General features: G+C 41.7%; 1 protein-coding gene across 1 annotated transcript in view; it reads right to left on the bottom strand.

Moving 5' to 3' along the window:
• The window catches only part of LOC135489966 (neuropeptide F receptor-like), a 112,478-nt gene extending 92,411 nt beyond the window's left edge, over window positions 1-20,067 (bottom strand). The window contains exon 1 of the mRNA XM_064775604.1: window positions 19,864-20,067. The gene's annotated coding sequence lies outside the window, so the exon portion shown is untranslated. The remainder of the gene's footprint in view (window positions 1-19,863) is intronic.
• Between the last annotated feature and the right edge of the window lie 3,335 nt (window positions 20,068-23,402).

The following is a 23,402-nucleotide window of genomic DNA, read 5'->3' as shown; positions in this document are numbered from 1 at the left end:
TGCAGGAGAGATCACCACCACTGAATAAAGCTATTTCTCATGTGTGCAGACGGGTGCTGCTAATCTGGAAAGTTGTGACCTCTCCTGATGCACTCTACAGTAATTCAGAAACTATAAAAGGGAAGGGTTCCGTCTCCTCTACTAGTATGGCCGGATACATCTGCTGTTTTCTAGCTAGTCAAATCTGCACAACCATAATTAGAGCAATATAATAGTAAAAGAACTTCAAAAACTGTAAAAAAAGTAGCACTAACCTTTTACCGCTGGAGGCCATGTTGACAGATCTGCGTGAAAACGTGCGTCAGCCGACGATCCACACTTTTTTTATGATTTATTTCTTGTGGTTTATCACTCGACAGAAATTCGACATTTGCAAAAATTGACTACCTCAGGTATTCGTTGAATTTTCGACTCCTTTTCAAGGCCCATTCATCAGAAATTCGCCGTTGGAAAATAATCAGCAACCTCAGGACTCGACACTAATTCGGCGTCGTGTGCGTGTCGAGCGCTGACCGGGGGGGGGGGGGGGGGGGGGGGGGGTACAGACATCTTATTGACCGCTGCATTACGTGACTGACTCACTCGAATCTGACTTTTATAGAATGTAAGAAATGTAAGAAGCTTTAACAACCTATCACAAATTCGATGGATTATTTGAAAACAATTTGTTGAAAAGGTTTTCCATGTGAAGCCTTATAAAACAAGTATAAACATCAGTTCAGCTTTAATAGTAAGTGCGACTTAGGAGCCTAGCTATGTGACATACCAAATCGACTTCCTAGTATAATCTCTAAAAATAAATGAACTTGCATCGTCCTGTTATTAATGATGGATTCATTAAAAGTACGTTCATTAAAAGATCTTCCATGCAAAACCTAACTTAACAAAATACTAAGTAGTCGGTTCAGCTTTAAAGCTAATAGTAATTTTAGTGCCAGATGTGACTGGTTTCCTCGACATTCTCACAAGATGAAAAAAGCTTTGATATCCTCTCACAAACTTAATGGATTCTTTGCAAGCACTTGTTGAAAAGGTCTTCCATGTGAAGCCTTATTCAAACCGTTTAAGAGTCAGTTCAGCTGTAAGAATAAATGCCCCCGGCCTCTGGAATATGACCTGACTGACCAACTCGACCTCTTTACAAGATCTCAGAAGAAAAAAGAACTGTCCTCTCACAGAAGTAATGGATTCATTGAAAGCACTTTGTTGGTGATGGTCTTCCATGTTAAACCTAATAGAAAGCTAAGCAGACGGGCGACACTACAATCGCGTTGATTTAAGGGCGAATCAAGAGAGGCTGTCCCTTGTGGGTTGAACAAATTTCCTTTCCATGATTATGCACGTGTCATCTCAATGATCAAATTGACATGCTAAAGTGAGAGTAGAAAAGAAAATGTCATGTATGACTGAGAACTGCATGCCTCTATCATGTCAACTCCCGATCGCCTCTCTCCCCGACCCCACCCAAAGGATATTGCTTAGCAAGTTCCGAGCAACCGTTGATCATTTCGACGTCGAGACACTCAACACACAGACAATATAAAGCAAAACGATATTTTGAGAAACTGGGGGACATTAATGTTAACATTAATGATCAGTTACCAATAATGCATTATCACTAGCACAATTTATAAGAGGGTGTTAGGTTTTTGAAGGTTTCCGTTTCTGAGTGTGTCCCCTCATTGTTTGAGAACCCTGAGAGATAGATCGACACGTTTTTTCACATTGCAATTCATGTTTCTCTGATTCAGTGTCTATAGCTACTATACACGCTGAAATATGGTATTACCATATTGCATGACTGGAACCCGACGCGACTGCTAAAGACTTAGTCGGCTGATCGGGTCGGATAATTATAATTATAAAGTCTACATCCTGTCAAATGCCTGCCGTAGGCAGTTGTAAGTAGACGCACTACTCAGTCATAAAATGCTGTATTGGTCCAGTCTAGTGGTAGACTGAGTCGTAGTCAGTCATGTAGCGCGAATAACCTTGCGACGCGTATGGCTGGCGCGAGTGAACAGAATTCAGAATTATGCCACGGCATAAATCGGAATTGTGGTGATGCACCATAAAATCGACCAATCAAAACCTCGGATCTCGTGAATTATGCCACGGCATAAATAGGAATTGTGGACGGAAGTGCGATTTATGCCGCACAAAAAATAAAACGATTGCCACTTTCTGATTGGTCGATTTATGCCACAATTCTTATTTATGCCATGGCATAATTCTGAATTTTGTCGTATCATAATTCACGAGATCCGATGTTTCGATTTTCGGGTCATAAAATGTGGGACGGTTTGCGACGCGATTCACCTGTGATAATCAATCTACGGAAGCCCAGAAGGCTCATTCGACAAAACTTACTTCGACAAAATTGACTTCGACAAAACTCACTTCAACAAAGACTTCGACAAAATTGATTTCGACAAAACTCACTTCGACAAAACTCACTTCAACAAAACTCACTTCGACAAAACTCACTTCGACAAAACTCACTTCGCCAAAACTCACTTCGACAAAATTGATTTCGACAAAACTCACTTCGACAAAATCGACCAATCAAATCGTGTTTTACATACCTACCTATGTGTTTTACATAGGTAGGCCAGATGTCGGTATTTAGGTCATAGTAGCTATCTTGGCGGTAAAGGATCCACCCAACACGAGGGTATCAATCTCTGATGAGCAAAACTCGTTCGTATTTATTTTCCGAAACCGCGAGTCACTAAAGGTAGAAGAGCTTGTTAAGTACACTACTTATAAATGAGTTTTATGAGTAAGGGCCTGGCCTAACGGCCTGCGTTAATTGTAAGACGCTGTCATTACTGTAAAATCACGACACGGATGTCTGTTTGTATGTATCATGATATGCTACCATACACATAAAGCATCTGTCTATATAAGATACATGTCCACAAAAAATGTAGTGAAGCAGAAAATAGATACGAACGAGTTTTGCTCATCAGAGATTGATACCCTCGTGTTGGGTGGATCCTTGACCGCCATGATAGCTACTGTGACCTAAATACCGACCTCTGGCCTACCTATGTAAAACACATAGGTAGGTATGTAAAACACGATTTGATTGGTCGATTTTGTCGAAGTGAGTTTTGTCGAAATCAATTTTGTCGAAGTCTTTGTTGAAGTGAGTATTGTCGAAGTAAGTTTTGTCGAATGAGCCTTCTGGGCTTTCGTATCAATCAGTACATTTCATTTCCTCACATGATTACAGTTCTCACGGCAGACGTCTGGACTGATGAACGTGAAGATCGTCTCACTGAATTTTGGACAGCTATAAAAATCCCTGTTTGTACGGATTACTCACATGGTCGAAAAGGTCAAATTTTATTCCGAAATAGCGGCCGGAGGTTTTGGATGCGAGTGCTACATGTAAGTTACATTATATTTCATGTATCCTCATGAACATTCACAAGTTAAACCATCAGGTTATTAAAATAGCCCTGCTGGTCATTCTTTAGCAGCCACGGACGGACCCACCATCCCTTACGAAGAAGAAGCCTCATAATATCCTCTTTCACCTGCGCAAGAGAATCGATGGAACAAATTTTACCGTCCTCTTCCGACTGTGCCCGTGCACAGCACAAATAAACGAATGCTGATGTTATGGCCGCTGTACACGGTCCGGTTTTAATGTACATAAAACTTTAGAGGAAACAATTTGACCGTCTCTGTCGGGAATCATCGTCCCATTTTTTCGTACAATAAAATGCCATACAATTTGATATGACTGTGTACGACGTGTTTGCATGTTCATGTACGTTAGACCGTTTACCGTTTGGATACATGGGAGTATTAGAGGCGCCCTTTAATGGTCGTCTTGTGTTAGCCCATATCGGGCGTTTTGTTCTCTGTTTCCGACGGGAGGATCGAGAGCGCGACACTCCCATCGTCAAGGTCATGACGGCTATGCACAAGCTGCCGAGACGACATTTAGTTTGGACAGTAACTGAGGAACTTTCAAAATGGAATGGAATATAGCCGTCACGACTGTGTACAAGCGCGTCATAAGCGCTTCATAAGCAGAGCATGCTATACTAGCAGGAATTACATTCTAGAACCCAATTCTTTTTTGTATTCATTGCATAGGGTGGACAAGTACACATATTAATGCCAACGGGGTATCACATTCCATTGAAAACTAGCCGATTCGCATTTAAATATCCTTTCGTAACAAAAGAATATGACCAATGGACCCTACTTCCGGGAGATAGAGCATGCTCGTTTGTACACAGTGGTCATGATCCTGGCGATGGGAGTCTCGTGCTCCTCCCGTCGGAAACAGAGAAGAAAACGGCTGATATTGGCCCGACAATTGATCCCAAGACAACCAGAAGTTTCTGTGGTTTATTGCGACTCCCATGTATCCAGTCAGTATACGGTCAAACGTACTAACACGCAACCCCGTCGTACACGGTCGAATTGAATTGTGTAGCATTTTAATGTACGAGAAAAAATAGGATGGAATCTATACGTGTATTTTTTCCTATAGCATAAAAATTGAACGATGTTTCCCGACAGACACGGTCAATCTTTTTCCGACAAATTTTTGGGATCGTGTCATAACGGCCATTAGCCAACACGTGTCTATTGTCAAGGTGGGGACTGTTAATAATGGTCGCTATACACGATAAAATACTTTCCAACGAAATGTTTCGTACAATTTTCTTTCCAACTTTGTTGGATGGAAATATTTTCTTACTAAGGTAAATTTGGGTATTTGTAGCCCCTTTTTCACCTACAACTTTGGTTATGCAAGAGATTTCCAGGCAGATTCAATAAATCCGGCCTGCATCTTGCTGTGGCACTTCTTCCAATTTTAAAGCCTGCAATTTAGGGCACTTAATATAAAACAATGCCTCCGAGAGACAATACACGACTTGCATGTTTTTTTATGTATGAGAACACTTTTTCACAGGTTTATGGTCTTTATTGGTAATAACATTTTCAATATTATTCCAATCTAGGTTAACGACGAGATTTTGCTGGTATTTATTGAAAACATCAAGTGATGTTCAATGAAATCAATTACCAATAATTTAAACAATATCGACGCAAATCAAGTAGACTCGTTTAAACGCACAACGTTCTATTTATCATCTGTTATACATTTTTAACCCTGTGCTAGACAACAGCTGGTGATATTCTGAATTGACTGACGGTCTTGTCGTGCGCCATTAAAAACTGTAGTTTCTGGTATGGGTCATGTATTAACCCAAACTATAGCTGATATCACCTGGGAATGCAATGTACCATGATAAGTGTTGATAGCTAGCTAGCCAATGATGTGGCTTTAACTAGAGACACCAGTAACTTTGAAAATATTTTATTTCGAAATAATGTTATATAAACTAGTAAGAAACCTCAAATGTATCTATAACAGATAATTGTATGATCATATAATATAAATCAGGTCTTAGAATAAAGAACCTAGCATCTTCATAATTTATGGCAGGATATATTGAACTATGTGTAGGGGCTACAAATACCCCGAACCAACGGGCTACAAATACCCCGACGGTACTTCGGTCAGAAAAGTGTAAAATTTACTTTTGATAATGACATCAAATTCAGCATTGTCTATACACAATACTGATCACCTGAACCAAGTTTCAAATATATCAATGCTCTGTAAGTGTGGAAATACATACCTGCAAAAAGTTCAATCCCAACTTTTTTGCGCATGTGTCTGATTTGTTTACTTCTTATACATGTTTATAGCCAAAGCTCTTACATAACATGTCGCATAATCCAAAACTATTTATGTTTTGATACTCAAGAGTCACCTTTTTCATATCCATGCTTGGGTTGGCTGAGTAATTCCAGGGTTACCGGAATATGAATCAAAAACATTGTCAGGGGATACAATTAGACCGGGGCTACAAATACCCCATTTTACCTTACATTTATTTTGTAGGAAAAAGTGTGTTTCACCCACTACTGGGTTTATATTGTTCAATAACATTTGGATTCGAGACCTACGTAACATTCTGTATTGGTCATATTACCGGATTACCGGAAGCATCTTCAAAATGGAACTGAATATAGGGGCCTACTGGTCAATAGTGCAGGATATGACCTATGCAGAATGTTACGTAGGTCTCAGTGTTTCGAAATATCAACATCAACCCCGTTGGGTATCTAGAGTAGTTGGTGAATCCTACCAAAATATAAATATTTCCTAACCCGACGTCAATGAGTCCATTTATTTTGTAGAAAAAGTACGTACGATTGAGAAATTGATCGTGTCTTGTGGGGTGTGGCCGTCGCCATATCCACTCGTTAAATGGTTTCGATCATGAACGAAGTAACGCCTAGTCCGAAGGATTTGATTTTTTATATGATGCATGTAAGTCCTTATAATACAAAATGACAGTGAGGCAAATGAGGCTTATAAGAAGATTCTGCGATTTGTTGCGACCCCCATGTATCCAGTCAGTAAACGGCCAAGCGTACATGAACACGCAACCCTGTCGTATACGGTCAAATTACTGTATAGGATTTTATTGTCCGAGAAAAATGAGACAGAACCTATACCTTTTTTGTTCCCTATGCCATGAGAATTGGACGATATTTCTCGACAGACACGGTAAACTATTTTCCTATAAAATTTCCGTACGTTAAAATTGAATCGTGTATACCGGCCAATATAAAACCCCGTCCTACACGGTCAAATTTAATTGCATAGCATTTTATTGAACAAGAAAAACCGGACACAAATTATACGTGTATTTTTCCCTATTAGCACAAACATTGGACGATGTTTCCCTGCTGACACGGTAGGAACATTTTCCGTACGTTAAAATGGAACCGTGTATACAGGTCATTAACCTCCACCTTTCTATCAATGGTTAGACAACAAGAAAAACCTATTCGATTTGAATTCGATACTATTCGTGTATAACCGGAAAGTGACAGAGAACCTGATAGCTACCCCTGTCAGAAAATATGAATATTGATTGAATACGTACTGAAAGCAGATCGTCCATCATATACACTTGGCATATTTGTAAAGCTCTTTTGGTGGAAGGATACCGAATCGGGTACGATAAAGGCATCGGTTTACTTTAGTTTGCCAGATTAAAGGAGACAGTATAAAATATTAAGTCTATCGCAGTCCAGAAATTGATGATATTGGAGCGGGGGTATAGCTAGAAACCGGATTGTCCAGGATCAATAAAGTTGTCTTGTCAATGGACTGACGTGACCATCAAAAATAATTTCCTCATGGTTAACCTAGGTAATCGCTCTATAATCGGTCAAATGCATGAAGAAATGTCGCACAGGGCCAACATTATGCATGCTCTCTTGTGTTGGAGCATAGAAATCGAACATGTTTAATCATCTCGTGTGCAGCAGGCGTTACTTTGAAGATTCTAGAGTGATATGAATGGTAAGGGCTCAAATGATCAATTGAGTAAGTGACATAACAAATCAGGTAATGCAAGTTGTTCACCTTGGTGTTGTTCAAGCTCTCTCTTTGTGATTTGAAGTATGTAGCTCGATTTGATGATGGAGGCAGTAGTGATGGTGGCCGTGGTGATGATGGAGGCAGTAGCGATGGTGGCCGTGGTGATGATGATGGAGGCAGTAGCGATGGTGACCGTGGTGATGATGATGGAGGCAGTAGCGATGGTGACCGTGGTGATGATGATGGAGGCAGTAGCGATGGTGACCGTGGTGATGATGATGGAGGCAGTAGCGATGGTGATCGTGGTGATGATGATGGAGGCAGTAGCGATGGTGACCGTGGTGATGATGATGGAGGCAGTAGCGATGGTGACCGTGGTGATGATGATGGAGGCAGTAGTGATGGTGGCCATGATGATGATGATTGAGGCAGTAGTGACCGTGGCCGTGGTGATGATGATGGAGGCAGTAGTGACGGTGACCGTGGTGATGATGGTGATGAAGGCAGTAGTGATGGTGGTCGTGGTGATGATGATAGTGGAGGCAGTAGCGATGGTGGCAATGATGGTGCTGTGAACGAAAGTCATGAAAGGAGGCATCTTCATGGATACAGTTTAAATCAACGTCTGAACTCCGTGGACACCTATAGGCTCCACCATGCTATGGGCATTGCCCATGCCCGGTCAAGAACGTCCTTTGTGCAACATCACCGAATCCACCCGAGGACATTCGAAGATGGATGGATCAATACGAAGAGAAGGCAGAACGCCGCGACCGTTCCACCCAACATGTACGGATACGGCGAAGGATCCGGCAGAGTGGAACTGATCAACAAGGTAACACAATTTTGTCAGGAATTTGCGAAAAACTTTCAATCTTAAGTCAAGACTCAGGATCCCCATAATGATTACTCTTTCTGCATTTCCCCAACTTTTCTGAACCATCTAATTTCAAAGGGACTTCAAGTACACGTAACCCTCTCCTTATGCGTTCTGTCTCTTTCAGCATTTTGGCCAGAGATGGAAAACCAGCTGTTTGACTGGTTTATTGAGCGCCGCCAGCTTGGAATTCCAGTTTCTGGGGGTGATCTCCAGTCTCAAGCCACCAGGGAACACAGACGATGGTTGGATACCCTGACGGAGGAACAAAGGGCACAAAGACAGCGCCATCAACATTTTCGAGCATCAGCTCACTGGCTGCAACGCTTCATGCAAAGGTAAACACAACTTCACCCCTTAACTGAGTCACCTTTCCACCCTTGAAATCTCTAATCTTTTGCTCTGCCTCATGGTGGCCCATCGCACAGGTTTTGTCTTCTTCCGACAAATTTACCTCCCAAGGTTTGGGATCTAAGTTTCTTATCTGTCATTTTCTTTTCAGAAAAAGGATAAGCCATAGAAGGAAGAATAAAGATACACGAACCATCCCGACAATGCACTGGCAATTGCGGCCGACTATCGACGTGAAACGCACCACATCATCAGAAATGGAGCTTTCCGTTTCGTGATCAACATGGACGAAACTTCAATATCGACATGGTGCCCAGAACGACAATGGCAGCAAAAGGATCCGCTTCCATCGACATTCGATCCTTAAAAGGGAATGGAAAAATCGGCTGCACCGTCGTCACACTGGCAATAACCAGTGATGCGCGGAACTTCCGGCTGAGATCAGCTTCAGGGATTTGGCCCCCGAGGGCCACGTGGTTGGAGATCTGCGCGACCATGCTCCCCAGAACGTGCGAGTAAGTGAACCTTTTTCATTTACTATCCTTTTTGTTATCATTCTGTTGCCTTAACCTTGTGCATTGAAAAGCCTACAGGATGAAACCCCGGACGGTGTTACGTGGTCTCTGTACGAAGGACCACTGACAGTTAATCAATCTCTGTGAACAGCAGCATTCGCCGACACATTCAGCATCAAATTTTCAAGAATATTCATCGGTTTGATTTCTTGTTTGTAGATGAATTTTTTTCTAAACGCACCAGTTTCAATTTCAGGTGACTGCCACCCCGAATGGCTGGGCAAGGCATCTTTCGTCGATCGAATGGTTTGAAGGAATCGTTCTGCCTTTCATTGCCGGAGCAATGTTTCTACTGATTCTGGACCGCTTCCCTGCCCACCTGCATCATCTTTTCCGGGAAGAAATTCCACGTGAGAACGGACAGGATTCCTTTATTCCAGGCCGAATGACCTCCATCCTTCAACCATTGGACTTAACAGTGAACCGCAGCTTTAAATGCCATGTCCGTGCTGTGTGGAAGACGATGGTAACTGTGATCCAATTCCCGTCAGGAAGTTGTCCGCATGATCAGCCTCGCTTAAGACAGATAGAGTGGCTGTCCCAGTTATCCAGAGTGGATGGAGGCTGAGCGGCCTACTTTCTGACGGGAATGACGATCCAGTGATCCAGCCTCCAGCAGATGAGGAGCTAGTAGAAGATGATGACGAGCTTGTTTTTTCTGATGATGAAATCGATTTTGATGATGAGTAAAACCAGATCATGTTAAACAGATTCGTTGTTTTTTAAAAGTTTTCTTTAATGCTCAAAAGTTGGTGAGAAAACTGGTTTGGAACACCCTTTACTTTTGTCAATGTCCCAACTGTCGCAGACAAACCCTGCACCACCCTGATTTTTAGCTGCGACACTATATGCATACCGGTATAGGCTCTTTGAGAGATTTCCCCATGTATTAGTTACGTTGTGATTACCCAAATTCAATTTAGGAGGACATCATCGTGGACAACTCGTTATTATTGATCGCGGACATTACTTTGCCCCCACCTCTATATTGAACTCATTTTCGGGTTGAGGAAACGGACAGGTAAATGGGAGAATAGATTACACACAACGACGGTGGATCGGCATGCGAATTTTCAGTAAGGGCAATATTATTTTCTTAAGGCGCAAATGACCTTGTATTTCACGTCAGTTTTTGTTGTGGCATTCCACCTGACGTCAGTTTATCGATTTTTGTTTGACCTCGGCAGTAGGGTAGGCTTACTGGACTTTGCGAAATATTTCGCCAAAAAAGTATTCTACGCAACGGTCCCTGGGTGACTTTTCCTATTCATAATTCACAGCCTGTCCATCCTAGATCGTGGTTAATACATGGGGAGTAATCGTTGTAAAATTAGGCCAAACGCAAAGGCAGTTACCCGGGTACTACTATGTTTACGATGCGAACAAGCCGTGTAAGTCATTATCAGCATTTTTTTCAGTGAACATTTGCGGGTACAGCGTCACAGGGAGCAGCATTGAACGGTAAACAGGTTCACACCATATTCAGACAACGGCTTGTAACGGGCATACAGGAAACGATTCGTATCAAAAACCAACGATCACAACTATTCGCTTGCTGAGACAGCGAGACATTACGCGCATCGTCTGTTTCATTTTTTTTTGCATTACGCCCCCTGGTGCCAAACAAAGAATAATTTTGAAACGAAATTTGGTGTGAATTTGTAAACAAGGTTTTAAGTCCAGACCTCAAGCGGTTGCGGGTACACACTACATTTATTATCAAATTGCTAATACATTAAAAAGTTGAATTGGTCAACTTTAGCGCCCCATAGATTTTTCCCAGACGTGCCGATGAAAATCAATTTCCGGCAGATAATACAGCCCGGGGTAAGATCTTCAAACCATAGAAATTTTGTTGTGGGCTGACCGTGATAATTACGAGGTTGGGAGTCTGAAGTTTTGGGGGTCATTTTCGACCATTTGTGAGTGTGACCGGTGAATCGACTTTTCAGCCAACGAGGGGTTAATTTGGCCATTGGGACCACAGAACTTAGGCTCCTAAACTGAAACGTCGTCATCGTTTTCTTCTAGTGGAAAGGAAATTCATGATTTTGATTTTTAAAAACACGTATTCATAATGGAAAACACATCCATACTGGTGACTGACATCATGTATCGAACTTGACGTACCGGGGTACAACATAATGGTCGCTCCCCCATTTCGCTCGTTTCGTTTCGTTGCGCAAAGTCCAGTAAGCCAATCCCACCACGTCTATGTATTCGAATTCGAACTATCTTTTCTTTCTTGCCCGAGGATGAGGACGATTTAGATAACTTTAACACTGACTTGTAGGGAGAGCAGTTGATTACTGGGTGTAAGAAGTTCGACAATTTTACGCTACGCACTTGAAGCGAAACTTAGCGTTGAATTATAAACAAAAACCTCTCTGACAAAATCGCCCAGCTGTCCGTGGCATTGCATTTTGATGCAGAAGTATCGCAACGTGCAAATCAATCCAAATAAGCGATGCTCCGAAATCCGATTGTTTAGGATTAATGCCCTTATCGGCAGTTGTCAGCACCAACCATCCCCATTTAAACCTTTCCTGGATTTGCAATACGCAGAAACATTAATTGTGAAATCTGCAAGCTGCAGCGAAATTTATATTCTTTATCAGGCCATGTCACGCGCATAAAACTTGTATCTTTTGGTGCTAATGAACTGGTGGCAACAGCGTTGACATGGTATAAACCGAGTGACTGTCGATTTAACAAAAGAAAAATTTCAGGTATAAACACGCTGCAATTTTTGATATTGTACTCTCGCAGCAAGGGCAAGCGCGGGATGTTGTAAACCGCGAGATGCGGAATGCGAAATCGCGAGATGCCAACTTTGGTGGGAGAACCACCCGCCAAAGAATGTTTTGCAAATATGAAACCTGAAAAGACGAACATTCATGAGGCCGAGGCTATAATAGGGAGCTATCCTTATTTTGATATACACTTCGATGTGGGATTTTTTTTCATTCATGGTAAATTGTCACCAACTAATTCTGTTCTCGCGATTTATTTCTGTTGACATTTCAGTGAGATTCCAATCTTGCCGTGAAGCTACTCTCATGATTGAGTGTCTGAGATCACTGGCATCATCAGAAAAAGTTGAACGCATAGATTGACAAAACATTGGAAATCACCTCGAGTGTGGCTTTACAAACGATTTTCGCCCAATCTGCAACGATAAAGTAAAAATAACCCCACTGAGTCACACCCAACACCGTATGTTATCAAGGTCTTGCACCAGCTCGTATTGCATGCCCCTCGCGGAATGCAATGCAAGGGAAAGATGCAAGTGAAAGAAGTTGATCCTCAATCTGTGGCCTCTTCAAAATAGTTTGCAAAGTGGGGCGCCCCCTCATCAGGTTCAGGAGGAGGAATAGGAATATGGAGTTTAGCTGCTTCAGCCCCTGTCAGAGATTATCGCTAATTTCCCTGAAAGTCAGTCGTGTTTGTGGACATAGATGCATGTAGCCTCTGTACTGTCCCCGGACACACTGTCATTGAATGGGGAAGTTCACAGCAGCATCGGAAATTGTAATTGAATTTGTCATGGTCCAGTGAAGTATAGAACATCTTGGGGCAGAAAATGATGATTACTCATCTCGTGATTTCGCGATTTCAAACGCCATGGTATCGTACAAGCTCCCCAGAGGTGAGCTAAAACACATGATGTTTATAATCCTCACATACTTTGGAGAAAAAAATCCCAAAGGTTCTTGTATTTGTGTAAAGGGTGTAGACATTTCGACAAAACTACTAAAAACTATTTCAAAGTTCATTTTATCGATATATCGGATTTCATGTTTCAACATGCATTGTCCTCAGGTTATGTGTTATATGGCCTATTAATAAGAGTATCGGGTGTGTACTAACCAAATATTTCGAAAATGAGAGGTGTTTTGCTGAACCACCTTTTTGACGAGAATTAGAACATTCCGGTAGGGCAGAGACATGTATTCATCCACGACCGGAAGAGTCGCATAGAGCTTATCAAATGTCAAGTTGTGGTAAATACATAGCTGGGATGGACCAAAGTGGAATTGATTCTCAATCTGTGGTTGATTCTTAATCTACAGAGTCAGGCCATCACAGAAATATGCTTTTTGATAATATATTTAAGAAAATGTGGTCTCACTGGTCAGTTTAGAACTTTTGACAGGGCCATATCAATGCGCCAGTGACGTTTTGATGGATATGGTGTACGGAAATCATTTTTTCTCAGGCAATCGGTATTGGAGTGTTTTGAAACTTTATTATGCTATTGGCAAATGGTTCTTCTTGACTCATATAAAATTTTGTGCAGATTGATTGGTCCAAGGTGTACTTTTTTTACCAAAACTTATGAACAACAATGTACACTTAATGTACACACGTTTTAATAGAGGGCTCTGGTCTGTAGACTCATTCGTGCTTTTGTTTCTATCGGCAAACTACAAACTACGTCATTACCTTTTAATCTTATTACCCAGTGTTTCCATTATCGCTCTAATTTTTTCCTTTACTTCTCATATTAGACTCAAACTCCACCTGATGCCGTGCGGTTTAGATTTATTTCCAGCGTCACCCAAGGCAACCATAATTTCATCGCACCTTCCTCAAGTCCCGAGGCCCGAGGCTCGGCCACATCAAAGCAAAAATCGAAAGCAATCTGATTAATCGTATTCGACGAAGTAAAAAGCCGCGGGGGTTAAAAGCTGAAGTCATTATCAAAGAAAATTATTGAACATCTGAAACAGATTCAAGATATTTCACATGACTTTCGTATGATTTCTGTTGGAGTGTCGCGGGGTTTGATTTTCCAGTGCGCGTTGTTCTCAAACCTTTGAGGTCGGGCGCTAATAACAATTTTTACGGGGCTGCATGGTTCCTGATGTAACTCAACACCGACTATTATAGATTAATTGGTTCTCTAACAATGCTTCGACTTTGATTTCTTTCGATTCGCGATGTATATTTTGGTAGATTTCTTTGACATACTGTAAATTGTCTGAACCGTCGTCTACCACAAATTATAATATTGTTATATCACTGTCATGATTTGTGATACTGTTAATTCAAAACATGTTTCAGTAGAACATTAATCAGTGCAGTTGTACGTATTAACCTTTAGTATTTTTTTTCTTCTGTTATCTAATTAATAGCAAGGGGAATTAATACCGAGGGGAGGTCATTGGCTGTATATTCTAAAACACCCGAGTGATAATATATCATTTTCATAATGGTATATAGCCTAGTTTTCACCACAGATGTTTGGGTGAAGCGACCATAACCCCATGGGTTGGTGCAAAAAGTGGAAGCATTTCAAAAGAATTTAAAAGCACATTATTCGATATTTAATTCGAGATGTTTGAGAATAGAAATTGATACCTCACTTTCGGTATTGATCGTCTCACCTAAACCGCTCGGGTAGAGCTAAAATATTGGATGCATTTTAGCTCCACCCTCGCGGTTTGGGCACCAATATCTCCAGTTCGGTATCAATTCCTTAAATTAAAACCGCTCGAGTAGACCAAAAATGCAGACTGGTGCTCGGAACTCCGGCGCCAGGTCACCTGTGAAGCTGGGGATTCCTCAGCAGTCTGATCGTCAGCGAATTTGTCAATTTTTACTCTAACAATAGCGATGATGTCCATTTTACTCCAGCAATAGACATTGATGACCCGAACTACTAAATGACCTGCGCCTTACGGGATACTCAGTTATGTCAGTCCTGGAGGTAACCTGGCGTTTGCGAACAATGTTTAAGCATGTTACATTGTACATTTGTTGTCAAAGCTTCAGAACATTGCGCTAGATAGTGGACTATCCATGTTTGCCTAAAATCCTGCAGCACCCAAAACGCAAAATCAAAGCTGCTCTTAGAAATGAGTAGTGCGTTGCAACCGTTGAATGCATACGAGGGATGAAATGTTGCTGTGTAGATGAAGGAAGGCAGATGCATTTTTTCAATGGCATCTTGCCATTCCTTCCACCGGGATATGGATACCTTTTATCGGATGAAGCAAAGAATAATTTTGTTTATTTTTGACAATCAATGTTTGAAAAACTGTAAATCATCTTTTTTGTCACTCTGTTCAATTTCAGCTTATTGTCCAAGTTCTACCCTTTGACCTTCATTGTCGTCAATAATTGAGCAGACGGCTATCTCTAGCTCCAAAAGTGGGCACAGCATCTGCACTGATCCTCTTCCAAGACAAGCTGATCATTTTCACGACCTCTCGAAGTTCGATTTGGGGACTTTCCCAATCATGGTAGTTGGCATTAAAAAGCTTTCATGATGCTAATATCCAGAAGGGTTCTAGGAACCCCCCCCCCCCCCCGTCAATTGCCGCCCGCGACATTGCTCCCCAAAAAATTGCCGCCCCCAGTAAAATTAACCCTGTACAATTGCCCCCCCCCCGAGTCAAGTGGAAATGTCTCTTTGGAGCTGAACTATTTCTTTAAAAAGGTGTTTTCTCCCCCGTTTGCACTCCAAAGACTCCCTCCTTCCAGCCAAGTCGTATGCAAAGCGAAGCGGCGACTATACATGGGGTTTTATGATGTCAAAATTGTTTATGATTTCACCCAAAACTAGGATGCTTGAATTGTAAGCAGTCATTGTAACAATTACCCCCATGAACGATGTCCTCAGGCAGGATCAGTTTCATCAGATCAGAAGGAAGTGGTTCGTGGGAAATACATGGGTAATCCCTTTTCATAACAACTGGACAACAGTGACAGGGGATTGCTGTGAGCCACTTGATACAATAAAGAAGTCATGTCCTTTTCATATTGGTATAACCGGAAACATTGTGTTGGGAGCTCCTCATGCGTATTTCTGAGGTCATCTTCATTTGCTAACCTATCGCAAAATGTCCATCGATGGATTCGATATCGGCACGCATTTTGTGACGGTGTCCTCGCATACGCAAGGCCTAAAAGGTGGGCCTGAATGGTAGGCCTAATCATCTAAATATCGAATATATTGAGCTGATGAATAGGCATGGAGATGTCGCCTTGGGCTCGGGATACAAATCGATGTCAGCATTACCACCATTCACCATCTTCATCATCTGTCATCGTGGCCATACATGTACAGGGTGTCCCAGAAAAAAGGTAAACCTGGCAAAAGGGGTTGATGTAAGGAGACCAAGCATTTTAACACTTTTGGCATTGCTTCATAGTAAATCAGAAGCTGTGAGCTTTCCATTGATGACATTGTGATGCTCATGCTGCTACGCATGACTGAGCACCAAGGCTCTGAAAAAGACATGCAGATTTTACCTTGTTCCAAGTTGGTAATTCCATCCTGAGGAAAATAACCAGGGGCGTTGTGCAAAAATACAAAGCGCTTTATATTGGTTGCAGATTACTGCAATTTTTATGGCAGGTACTTCTTCTGGAGGGACATGATATGTATTATACAAATTTTGAGCTTGGCCCTTTTTCAAGGTCACAGTAGAGGTCAAATTTCGTGTCAGATTACGAAATGTGAGCGTTTCCTAACCACTGAAGCTGTTGATCCCAATCTTTGTTCATATGAATCCCTACTAGGCGACAGTATACGTATCTCATAGACCAACTTTCGACCTTATATCGTTCCTCGATTGGCTACTAACTAGGAAGCGATATATGCAGAGGCATAAAAAATGTGATTACACGCCGATGGGTGGTCGGATTGGTTTCATATTACTGTGGGACTGGGATATGGGGGCTGCGTAGATGGGTAGTGATTCTCTGTCCGCTCCAATATCCGGGGAGGCCGCCAGAGGGCCATCTTGGATTTCATATTCCTTACTGAAACTGCTGAACAAGCCCCGGATCTGCCTTGAATTTTCCGTGACATGACGGGGTGGGGTTGGAGAGGTGACCTATTGATTTTGGATCTGATCTCAGATCCGAGGAGGCCACCAGGCTTCCGCTTTTAAACACGAACACGAAGTTAAACACGCTATAATAAAACTCTTTGTAATCGTTTCAATTTGAAAGATAGAAGTATCCCAGGACAACAAATGGACCCACACGATACCGTTATGTTGTCAATAAGAAATGAACTGAGGTTTTCTACGTTTTGTGATTTGATATGATAATGATAACACAACACTAGCAATGCAAGGTAAAACACCACTGCGGAAATCGAAGAGTTCACATGCGTGACGTCAACGACCGAGAAATTGACGTCATACCGACAACATGGAAATAATTGTCGTCTCTGTTCTTTGGGCTACCCTGTATTGGCAAATCGAGGCTTGAACAAGTACACGATAACGTTTCTGTTCGTCAGGGAAGGAAATGTAATGTTAAACATATTGATTTAGCAAACTGAACGAGATGAGGTGTTGCGTGTTGCTCGAAGCCAAAAAACTGACTAATACGAGAATTATCGGAAAATAAAGAAAAAAAAATAACGATAAATTTTGTAACATGTTTAAAAGCGATATTCTCTTCGTTCAGTTACGTTACAACATGAAGTGTGGGCGACAGGAATTGTTTTCATAACAAGCGTTTCGGGCAAGGTGACAGATACACAGATGTAACAATTCCAACGGTCTTATCAAAGAGTGCCCCAGGCACAAAAGGTTCTAGTATTCACTTTAATCTTGGCGATAGTTCATAGGTCTCTATAGAACTATACCGTCACTAGCGAAGGACACTTTTATCGGGGGGGGGGGGGTTCAAATTCCCTTTGGAAAACAAGTCCTTATGAATATTAAAATCGTAATTACTTTTCCATCGCGAATCTCGCACCTCATTGAACAAACTTACGGTCAAGTAAGATTGATGTTGTCCATTGTAAAAACGTGAAACATGGGTACGAAGGGCGCAGTAAAATTTAATTTAAAAATTCCTGAATTCCTGAGTTCATCCGGAAATTCGCGGCGGTCATGTATTAAACAACATATACCTTTCTTTGTCGATGGCAATGTGCATTTTTTTGTCCTCTAAACGTGTTATCGCCCTCGCCCTCAAACCACAGGCAATATCACACTCTCCGGTCGAGGAAAATCGATAGTGCCATCGACAAAGGGCTATGCATGTACATTCTTTGTATTTGATAAACGTTAACTGCAGAATGATTGAGGTTGCAAACCGCGGTGGATAACTGTATCGGTTTAGCGGCCAATATGTACTGTTCAACGAATTTCCGTTTTTGCAATGACTTTCAAGGTTTTCCATATTTTTTCCTTTTTTCGGTGAGTTCCTGTGGTTTAATCCGGTTCCGCTTATTATGCATGCATCATCGGTCGTTGTAGTTGACATCAGTATGCCCATGTAGATGTAACTTAGAGAAGCGGAGCAAATATTCAAGTTGAAAGGTGAAAATTTGATTAACTTCAAAGACATCATTCATGGTGAAGCCCCTGGAATTGACGCCATTCTTGCAGAGCTATCGTGTACTACAATGCCAACAGTAAAGTATGACGAAGTAGCATGTAATATGCATTTGGCATTGCTGAGATATAGCGCAAAATATCTCGACTTCATGAAAGTGTTCGGTGTTTAGCGATACTACTGTACACTGCTTTAGCATTGTAACGCATTGAAAGTGTACGGGTTGTATGGTCCAAAGATTAAAAATTGTTTCTCGCATTTCACTCGCAATCGATATTTGGCCCTCTCAGTCATATTTCCCAATCTAAAATGTAACCTTATTACTGCCAATAGTTGATCGTTGATGCCTTCGAGGCGCGTGAATTGCCTTCAACTCGCCAAATATTTTACAATTTTCCAGGAGCAATGTTTCTTTGCAACTTTTGTGAGAAAACATCGACGGAAATTCATGGTATCGTCGAGCACTATCTCATACATCATGCTCATTTAGACGAAAAGAATTGGGATCACCATGCCTGAACCGTGCCATGGAATGCTGCAGTAAAGGTCGGAAACTGAATTTCGACGCACATGTTGCCTTTTGTTAAACTGTACTCGGTGAAGTCGCTAAACCGTACTCGAAGGTTCGCAAAACATGTACGGGCATTGCAGAAATCCGTCAAAATCACAAAAAGTATAGGAAAAGGGCAGAATTTCGAATGAAATACCGTGGAACACCTACCCAGAGGTTGACTCCAAAGCTTCGAAGGAAATGTGACGCCTACCGTTGACCAGACAGCGATTACATGGTAGCCTACTAAACTTGTTGAAGATTGTAATTAAATAACCTTATAAAAGACAAAAAAAGTATTATGATCTGAACGATAGTCCATTATATTTAACAAGAGCCCAGGCCGCTACATCGCAAAAATGTATTCATATCTTCTATATTTTATTTTATATACTGATTTCTCACGTCGTCTGCGAGACTGCATAGGCGGAAGTTCGTCAGTTCGTTGAACCGTACTTTCGGTACCGAACCGATACGGTTATCCACCGTGCGAACCCCAACTGAAACCATTGATGTCGGTTGCTGAACAGACATCGCTTCACAGGACTGCAATTTTAGCCGGACAACTAAAACTTTCAAAGATGCAATCGTCACGTTAAAATGTTATCTTAAACATCAGGAACGGCCAGATTAGGAATGTAACAATAGTGCTTAATGCCAACACTTAATCAACAAAAGGAAAATAAAAATTGGAAAAAGAAGACAATGTATGCTAGTGACGTGCGTCATAAAAACCAAAATGGCAGATAATGTCAAAACAACCTACCTTGGCGAGTACTGGTATCCTGAACTTAATATAGAAAAAAATGAATGTCGCGCTACTAAAACACCCAGGCTACGTCAGATAAGTACAATTCGAAAATCCATTCGAGAGGATTAACCCGAACACTTTTCCCAATCAAAGCTCCACCAAATGACTAATTGAAGCAGAATCCATTCGTGACAGAGTCGTCAGCTTAATAGCGTCGTCTGCTTAAATGCAGTTCGCTTGTTTTCCGCAGTCTCCGACACGAGAGGTTTATATATTGCGGTGGTGGTAGTGACGTAGGGATCAGTGGCAGAGCGCCGAGTTTATAACCAAAAGATCACAGGTTCGATACTCGGAAGTATCACCACTGTTTCATCTTCGTGTTTTGGGCAAGGCACTTAACCGTTACTAGTTTCTCTCCACCCAAGAGTAAATGGGTACCAGTTTGGGGAGTTTATTGGGGAGTTAATCCGTGATAGACCAGCAGCCTTTCCAGGGGAATAATACTCCTAGCAATAGCCTAGCCGACTGTAACTTTTTAACTTTTAGTGACATGGTGATGGCAAGTCCAGAAGCGTTTTGTTGAATTTGCCAAGCTGAACGAATCGGAGGCTTTTTTATTGTGTCGGTTTGATAAAGTCTAGCTTCTCGATCCTAATCAAGAGAGGCGAAAAATGACTAAATGAAACAAATTCGTGAAGTGATACTGCCGTCTACTTAGATGCAGTTGGCTGGTTATCAACAGCCTCCGATCGATACCAGTGGCTTATATAATCGACGAGGGCAGTTAGATGAGCAAGGCAACATGCTGGATTCTTTCCAAGCCTTTGTAATTATTATTTAGGTTTATCTTACAAGCAGGAGTTTTCTTTTCATCTTATCCCGATTTAGAACCCAGGCATATAGGGCCCTGTTATCTGCTCCGTACAATGGACACCCCAAAAAATGCCTACACTACATAGGTAACTTTAAAGAGTTTCCGCGGATTCTTCCGCCTTGCAACTCTTAACCGTACTTCCTAAAAGTGTTGGATTTCCTGCTTTATATTATTTATTTATTTATTTATTTATTTATTAATACAAGTAGTTAGTACACTTGAAAAAAAACCAGGTCGAATGTCGTGCAGCGTGCGTATATACATGTTGGTGCGATGTGAAAAGTACAATAGTGCACAAAGATTACCATTATATTTTGATTAGAACAGGCCAGGCAGGTAATCACATCTATCATTTCATTTCGCTCGAATATCCTATAGTCTCTTCTGTCCCTCATCAGTAATATCTCTTTAAGTATTTTCGCAGTGTAATTAGTTTGGACCTCACACAGCTGTCTAATCTCGTCTACATTGAGTAGGTTATGCTTATTAATACCAAGTTGTCCACAAATCATCTTTACGTTTCTCCAAACAATTGATCAACTACCATTTATTGCAAGAGTTTCACAAGTTCTTACAAATTCGTTCTCACTCTTTAGAGCAGTTATGATGAATTTCGATGATCTAAAAAATTACTGCTTTCCGGGACCACGTCACCGCATATCATTGGAAGCAAGGCGGAATGTGTTCTATAAGGAATTCTAGCACCTGTACGAGTTGGGACATGTCAAGCAGAGATTTTCCGAAACTGGGCGCACTGTTCAAAATATTGTAATAAAGAATGACGACATTATAGTTATGATGGCGGCGGAGGCGTTCACTGGATTGGAGTGTGTGCTTTGGCAGGGTGATCAGCAGTTGCACTGTCTAGTTTCGTGTGTTCTTTCTGTTCTGGACAAAAATCTAATTATTTCGAAAATGAGCTAACTTAACTACTTTTTTTTCGCATTTGTCTCGAGCATTGGCTATGGTGGTGAAAACCGGTCTTTTTGGATTTACACATATAAGGAAAAAAATTAAAAATCGCGGTGTTTAGTGATTTGGGGGTCTGGTTGGAATTTTTTAGTTTGGGGCGGCATCAAGTGCACCGAGCGGATCCTTGTATTCATTAAATTAATCATATGAGTTCGTGTAGCAAGAGGAAGTCACGGCCTTCCCAGTGGTGCACAGCACCAATTGGTCATTTTTAAAGCGCCTTCAAAATGCATTTTGACATGGGTGTCATTTGCAATTGGGAAAACATTCTGACGTCATGCACTTTCGGGAAAACTGCTGAGCGGGACCACAGCAATGATACTGCGTTACTTGCAGGTCCTGCAGGACTGGTAAAACTAGTCAATAAACCCTCGTGCCCTATATCTTTATGCATGGGCGCATCTTATTTGTAACTCTTTTTAGTACTTTTTGGATTGTGTGAATGAAAAGCGGTGATTTTTAGCGATGAAATCTTGACCTAGCATATATAGCCATTATAGGTGGGGCAGCGAGAGAAATTATTTGGTACCTGAGCAATGGATGCACGGCCGCGCAAAGTCTGCTTGAAATAGAACACGTTAAACAGAAAATGATGGTTGCATCCTCCATGGGATATCGTCATCACTATAATGTCCAACAGCCATGCGGTCATTTGGGCGACCCTAAACGGTTAACGATGCGTCACGACACGGTTCTATCCTCGGCGAGGCGGATCTGGTCACTTGTGTTTCTTCCAGTCCAGTGCGGGACGTCATTTATCCAAATTCTCTTTGGACGGCCGCGTCGACGGCTATCCCCCACTCTCCCTTGCAAGATGGTATTTGCTAGTGACGTAATTGTTTCCTTGGCTCTCGTGACATAGCCGAACCACCTCAGCTTTGGTTAGGACGCTGTCGTGATGCCTGATGTACTGGGTGACCCGTTCTCTTACTTATATTTTTGTGGTGTTGGATGTATATAGTGGATACTGAGTAGTCTCCTGTAGCAGTTCAGTTCAAATGCGTTGATCCGTTTCTCGATCTGGGTGTTCATGGTCCACGATTCTGCCGCTTACAAGAACACTGAGATCACCAAAGACCCCAGAAGGTGGAGTTTTGACGTCATTGAGATGCTTCTGTTGCGCCAAATTCTCTTCAGTCTGGTTAGGGCAGCTGCAGCTTTGGATAACGCGTTCTCAACTCATTGAGGGAGTTACCATCCTCTGTTTGTGTGACACCTAGGTAGACGAACTCTGCCACTTGTTCTAGGCAATCTGTTTACCTCCCCGAACGTAGCATTATTACACAGCTAGATCGATGAGGTCTGTTTCGAATGGATGAAGGTTTGTCACTATAACAGTAGATTTTAAAGAACATCATTGGTTAAAGGTGCCTCTTTTGATGTTCCAAAGCAGACAGATGTCTTAGTGCTTCTTAAAATCATGTGTTTGATAGGAAATCGTTCAACTTCTGTTAAGTCGTGTTAGAACAAGTGATCTATCAGATTTTGATGTCGGTGAGGGCAGCGGTTCGCGTCAGAAAAATTGCAGAGATATTAATATGCGCTGATGGTATCAATCACGCGTGACTACAATTTATTGACAAGAGTTGGTATCAGACAATTAGAAACTTGAGATGGAAGTCTTAACAAGTGACAAAGGCTGAGATCGGGCTGGTAGAAACGTGGTGGAGATGGAAGTCAATTAACAATTGACAGAGGTTGAAATCAG

The sequence above is a fragment of the Lineus longissimus genome, chromosome 6 (genome assembly GCF_910592395.1).
Source record: "Lineus longissimus chromosome 6, tnLinLong1.2, whole genome shotgun sequence".
Taxonomy (NCBI): Eukaryota; Metazoa; Nemertea; class Pilidiophora; order Heteronemertea; family Lineidae; genus Lineus; species Lineus longissimus.
This window is presented reverse-complemented; position numbering and strand designations above follow the sequence as displayed.